At 42.9% G+C, this 6,892-nt stretch overlaps 1 protein-coding gene across 1 annotated transcript in view; it reads left to right on the top strand.

Annotated features, from left to right (window-relative positions):
- Positions 1 to 6,892, top strand: part of ASAP1 (ArfGAP with SH3 domain, ankyrin repeat and PH domain 1) — a 345,855-nt gene that overhangs the window by 60,814 nt on the left and 278,149 nt on the right. The window lies entirely within an intron of this gene.

Below are 6,892 nucleotides of genomic sequence, written 5' to 3' on the forward strand. Positions count from 1 at the left end.
ATCTCTGAAAATGACCAAGGGGCAGAGATCTGTATCAGTTAGGAATGTAAAGTGGACTGGCAAAGGAGATATCTGACCTGCATTCTCCATGTGCTAGAGGGCTGTCCTGTGTTGGGGCAAGGGGTAGGTTGGACAACTGACTCCTGGTGTTAAGACATCCCATCTTTTATACAGTATCCCTCTTAAGGTAGGATGGGGCGGGGGAGGGAGGATTTAGACTTTATTGGCTTTGGAAAACAGGAAAGAAAAGGGTGTGACTGAAGAAGGGAGAAGAAACTGGAGAAGAGAGAATGAAATCAGGAGGTAAGAGCTGTAGGGCACAGTCTTCTTGCTCAAAATCAGTGTCAGTTACGTGATGGTGTGCCCAATTTTATACTGTGACAGTTTTTAAACAGTAGACAAATGTCAGTTGACATTCCTAGATACTGTGATGCAAAGACCCACACAATCTATTGTCAGATGGGAGTTTCTGAAGGTCTTTAATCCTGTTCCTGAAATGAGGGAAAGGTGGAGAAATAGCCCCTCTCCCAGGGACTGGAGTTCCTGGCATTTGTCCCTAGTTCCCACAGAGAACACTGGGAAAATCACCTAACCACTTGGTAATCAGTTTTCTCATCTGACAATGAAAGGCTTAGATAAAGCACATTATTCTTAAAATTGTCTTTCTGGCAGGATTGCTCTCTCCAGTTCTCTTCTCCCAATCCCTCTTGCATCCCTGTCCTGTAAGCATTTGCTCATTCATTCACTTATTTATTCTCCCTCCATCTGTTCGATAAGTATCTCTTAAGCACTTAGTGCTCTAGGACTGTAATAGTGGATAGAAAACCCTCCTAGTTTCAAGGGGCTCTCAGTTCGGTGGAAGAAATATAAAATGTTTGGAAAATGGTGTCCTAGAAAATGGTACCATGGAAAAGGCCCATAAAAGAGGTTCATTCTCAGTCTTGACATAGCACACAAGTGGGCATGATTAAGTGTGATCAACCAAACTTAAATTTGTCAAAGAAAAAGAGAAACTTGGATGTTCTGTAATTTTTTCCTCATTTTTTAAAGTGTCTGTTTCTTTCAGGAATAAAGTAAGATGTAAAATCGCTCATTCTTATAGATTGCAAGTTTTTAGGAATCCCATAAAATACCACAATTTTTCTTCACTGGAGGTTGTTTTACTTATATTAGAACTGATGTATTTCATAAAAAGGAGCCAGTTCAATTCAAAACATTTATAGGGGACAGACAGGGACCTACACTGGGGGGAAGAAAAAGCCTGCAGGCTTTGGGTTCCGACTGACTCTTTCTCCAGTTATTAATTGTTGACCTTGAGCTGACTGTACATATCTGCTTTTTCTCAGCAGAAAACAAGCTACCTCACTAGGTTACTAGGAAGATTTCAGTAGATGGTGCTTGTAAAATGTCAAGCCTGGGGCTCCAGGAATATTCTGTCCTTCCTTTAGTTCCCAGGGGATGTAGGTGATACAAAGATGCATAGGAAATAGTCCCCAAATGCCCTCAGGGATTGACAATCTGGGAACTCCTTAGTGCAGGAAACAGTAGGAAGATAAAAGTTCTGAGCCAAACCCTGCCTCTAACACAGCTATTTGTTGGCAGAGGAGTTCTCAGTTTCTCCCCACAAACTGTGCTAGTATCCTCCAGTTGCTTAAGGCAGAGTGAGAGAGGCCAGTTTGCAAACTTCCTTGTGAAGATTAATTCCAACTGGAGGAATGGGGCAAGAACATTGTCCCCAAACCAGTCAAGCTTGCATTTGAGAATGAGCTCTCCAGGAGGAAAAAAGATAACACATAGACTCCAACAGAAAAATTGCCCTGAGGCTGTGGACCATTCATTGTCTTGGATGAGCCAGCACAGCACTGTGGCTAATCACATGGGCTGTGAAATCACACTGCTTGGTCCTGCTCCACTACTTGCCAAGGTGACCTCTGACCCCTGTGTTTAAAATACAGATAATACAGTACCTGCTTATACTGCTGCTGTGAGCGTCAAGTAAGGTTGTGCCTGCAATGACAGTGACTCAGGCGCAGTTGTTAGCTGATAAGTTTCTTTTACAGGACTGGGCAGGGATACATTCCTGGGTTCATTCAGTTGATATTTACATTGCACGTCTGGGTTCCCATCATCCTGCCTGACTCTTCCTCCTGCTCCATCAGAAGGAACAGCCAGGCAACAGGGAGGTAGAATAGAAAGTTTTTTGGTCTCCAAACCATGTTCTTTTCCTCTTTACTTACTGAGAACACTCTAGTGGTTTTGCTTGGAATATTTAAATTAGATTAAGTACATTTGGGACTAGAAATGACTTTTTTCTTTATTACATGAAATTGCATGAGTGTACTTAGGGAGCACTCATACAAAGAACATGAAAAACTCAATCTTTAGTTTATGTGGAATATGGCAACATGAGCCAAACAGTATAACACTGGAATCAAATACATTCCTTCCTCCTCTCGCCCCAGCATCAGTTTCCTTCTGTTTCATTAAATGGTAGAAAACCAATTCATAAGGTATCAGGTGAAATAGGAAATTAGGATACTTTCTTTGGTCACCTAGGCTGGGAAAAATATTTTATCTAACAAAGTAGCATTACATGGAGTACAGTAAAGAGAACAATTTTGCAAGCAGTGGAAAAGTCTGCCAGGCTCAGCGACATTAACTTACAGTGAGATTTTAATATGTTTCAGTTTTCATGATTGTAATATTTACATCTCCGGCTGCTGTGTGAATGAGTTCAGACACTGTGTATATAACAAGCACAACAGTGGCTAGCACAGGATAGGAATGCAGAAGGGAGTATCCCAGACCCCAGGATCCTCAGGTATCTCTCTGGTAAATGTGGGATTATTATATTTACTTTTTAAAGTTCTACGAGGTTTGAAGAAGGGTGAATTCTATACTTAGCAAAGTGTCTACACAGCAGTTCTTGGGGAATATTTTGCTTTTGCAAAAATATCAGAGTTTAAATGTGCAGATTAGGTTTTCAAAGTTCCCATAATAATTATCTGAAAAATACTGTCTACTTAGGATGACTCAGGTTCTGCTACTTAGTACTTTATATGCTGCGCTCATTGAATTCTCAAGACACTGAGATAGGTACTGTCATTGCCCCCTTTTATAGATGTGAAAACTGAGGCTCAGAATTACTTTAACGAGGGGTAATAGTTGCTATGTGCAGTCTTAGGCAGAGCTATGAGCCTAAGTCTTTCTCCTTTGAGAATTATCTCCTAACTCATGCTCCCGTCCTATCTTCTCAAAGTTGCTTTACTTAGAATATCCTTCTTTACAGGAACTGTATTTGTGAGACTGGGGCTTTTATGGTATCAACTCACTTCTGATACTGATTGGTATTTATCTTTTTTGAGACTATACATTATTTATTTACTTCCAAAATCCAAAACCATCACTACTGGATCTGACTTCACAAAAGATACTTAAGAGAATAAGCGTGGCCTCTAAAGACTGTTCCCAAATCTGAGATCCCAGACTTTGGGAATTAAGGTGTAGCCCCCCACCTTTTCTTTCCTCCACCAAGTGACTAATTTAATGATGAGTTGTGGAATAAAAAGAGGTGTACTGATAGTCATTTTTGACATAAAAGGGAGTTCAAGGGGAATTCACATTGGTTGATTATTCACTGTGCATCAACCTCCGTATTCCCATCTTCTCATTTCATTTCGTGTAACAACCTGAAACAATTTTATTAGAGAAAACAAGGCAAATAAGTGACAGTAGAGATTCAACTATAGGTCCATGTAACAAAAGCACATTCTCTTCCTGCCCTACCCTACTGTGACCGTGGATCAGAGCATTGGGAGTTTTCTTGGTTTCTTGGGCACAGAGAGCATTCCTGACTTCCCAGCCCAACTCACCCTCCCCTGACTTGTCAGTCATCTTGCAAATGCATCCCCTTGCTTATAAGACAGATGGGCAAGAGTGAGGTCTACAACTGGAAATGTAACTCAGACCTAATTCCCTGATGACAGTGGTGTCAGTAGTGTCATCACTGTCCAGAAGAATAAGCCACCACTATTCTCACTGCCTATTTTCAAGGAGACAAAGCACATCCTCCCCCAGGACCACTGCCCTACCCCCATAACAGTGCAGTGCTTAGAGTAAGAAACAGGCATACAGGATACTGAACAGTCTCTATGCTGACTACAACAAAGATGGTGCCTGCTTTATATAAAGCTAGGTGTGTACACAAGTTTAAATATATGTGTGTGTATGATTTTCCAAGCTCTGAAGACAGTATGTATTTCTCAGCAGCTTCATGCAAAGAAATCCAGCGTTTAAGTTCTGTCCCTGTCAGTCTCTGTTTGCTTTCAGATATCCAGGAATGGGTTTCAGAGCATTTGAGAAAATGAGAGGTACAGATGGTTTTCACTGAGGCATGGTTTCAAATTTAAAGAGGATTATGGTCCATGAACCCCAGAAATGGTGGGTAAAGGTGTGAACCTTTGAAATTCTAATTACAAGCCAGTCTGAGGAGGTATATACTTACCAGAGCACAATATCTCATTGTTAGCTTATTTCTTTCTTGGCCGAAGGAGACGAGGGAGGAGCAGATACATAACATAATCTTCAAATGAAACTGAAACAGCAATTGATGGCAGCAGTTTGGATTCTGGTGAATTCAGTGAAGACAGAAGTCCCCAGCTGTCTACCATTGCAGTTAGCTTAACTTGTTATAATAATCTTTATTCTTTGCATCTGCAGAACTGAGTCTCCACACAAATCTGCTGGGAGGGATCTGCGGTCATTTTGACACATCCACCCCTGTATTTTACAAAGGATGACACTAAGGCCCAAGATGACAACAGCATCAGTAAATGGGAGAGAAAGCTCTCATTTCAAGCCCAGCTCTCAATTCAAAGGCCTTTTGGAATTGAGGCAGTTATACACCAACTCTAGGATTTTAATAACAGGTCATATTTATTGAACTTTTACTATATGCAAGATAGAGACAGTGGAAGGAGTTACCAGCCCAGCGGAGGTGACAGTTGCTAAATGATAATTTGGAATAGAGGGAAGACTAGGATAAATGCAAAATTCTATGTCTGAATTTATTTGTGGCCTAGAGACAGGAAGGGCTTCTTGGAGTGAAGTCTAAGCACAAGGTGTTAATGTTCTCAGTGCTCTATTGGGCAGCATGGGGTTACTGGCTCAGAGAGCTTAATTAGCCCAAGTTAGTAGGGCCCACATTTGCTCCAAGTCTCAGACTTTCCAGGCACAGGGTGATTTTTTTAGTATGTGGGGGGTTTTCTCCTGGGTGGGTGGCTCATACTTCAGAAGACCATGTTCTGTCAGCCACGACACATGACTAAGTCACCTCCAGGTACAGATCTTCAGCTACCTCCACTTAGCCTTCTTCTATGAACTTCAAACTTACGGGTCCTAAACCAAGCGTTTAAAGTGCTTAATGAGGAGAAAGTGGGTGCCTATTTATACACTAATTATTTTTTTTTTTTTAAATGTTTCTTGAAGGTGATTTCTCAACACTTCACTTTGCCAGGAAAGAGTACTTTTTCCTGAGTGTCCCCTTATAAGATTTCCCTTCAGTGAGTGGGAACATTTTGCCAGCCCTGAAGCATGGACTCTTTGAGGCCATTGATGAGGATCTCACTGGAGGCCCAAGTTCAGGACCGCCAATACAGGGAGATAAACATCTCACACTTTCATAATGGCTTTCCTGTGTGCACAAAGCACTTTCTCCTCTGTTATCATTTAACTCAATACCACAGCTTCTTTTGCCTTCATGAGGGCCCCAGATCCCATAGCCAACAGGATATGTGTGGCTCACCTCTCTCCTTTTCTCAGCATGTGAACTTTTCAGAAAGGCCTTTCTAAATATTTATAGGGTAGCAAAGCTAATACTTTCTATTTGCTCCACTTTATATATTTGTTAGTTGTGTTTCCCTGCTAGTTCCATGAGAGGCACATAGTAGGCCCTTAGTAACCATTTGTTGACAGTTAATGAGGTGATACATTTTCATTTAGACAGCCACTCAACTTCTTGGGCCCTTCTAAGACAAGATTCCTGCCTGGGGTCACTCCCATGAGTCAGGGGGTAAGTAAGGACCAGGGGACAGACATAACAATATAGGAGGAAAGGAGCTCAAGCCAGGGGAGGGCCACAGGGCCAGGCTTCCCCTCTAAAGGAGACCAGCTACCAGGCAGCTATCCAAGGCTCTTCTAGGTTGAATCACAGGGATCAGTCCAGCGGTACTTCCTAACGGCCTTTTTTTTTTTTTAATTTTATCCTCGATCAATGGTGAGAAATTAAATGAATTCTATAGATTAAATAGATTTAGTTTAAAATAGCCATCTGCTGAGGCCGAGGAATGAGCTATCTGTTGGTATTTTTTCCAGTGAAATGTGGCACCCGCTTTGCGTTTGACATTTGCAACTCCGTGCCTTTCACACTCCCCGACCCTGCCTTCCTCCAGGTTAAAAAAAAAAAAGTGCAAAGGAATGATTACCAAACTATAACAACAATAACAAAACGCTTCATTTGTCTTCACTCTGCATTTTAGCGACCTAAGCACACCGCACAAAACTAGCTTCCAGCGGCGAAGAGCGCTCAGCCAAAGGGAGTGAGCCGGGCAGGCGAGGAGGGCGGGAGCCGGCGAGCGGGCAGCTGCAAGCTGGGCGGCCCTGGAGGCCGCCCCTGAGCCCGCGCCTCCTTCGCTCGGTCCTCGGCCCTCGCAGCGGGAGGCGGCTCTCGCTTCCTGCACCCACACGGGACTAAAAAAGACACGCACAACTTTTTTTTTTTGGTCCCCCTTCTTGCAAAACGCTGGTGTGAGGAGCTCGCTGAAGTAGACGCGCTGGGGGCGGCCCAGGAGTGCGGGCTTCGGCGGCGCGCGTCGGCTGCAGGCCCCGGAGGCGG

The sequence above is a fragment of the Otolemur garnettii genome, unplaced genomic scaffold (assembly GCF_000181295.1).
Source record: "Otolemur garnettii isolate 467f Iridium unplaced genomic scaffold, OtoGar3 scaffold00004, whole genome shotgun sequence".
NCBI classification, from domain to species: Eukaryota; Metazoa; Chordata; class Mammalia; order Primates; family Galagidae; genus Otolemur; species Otolemur garnettii.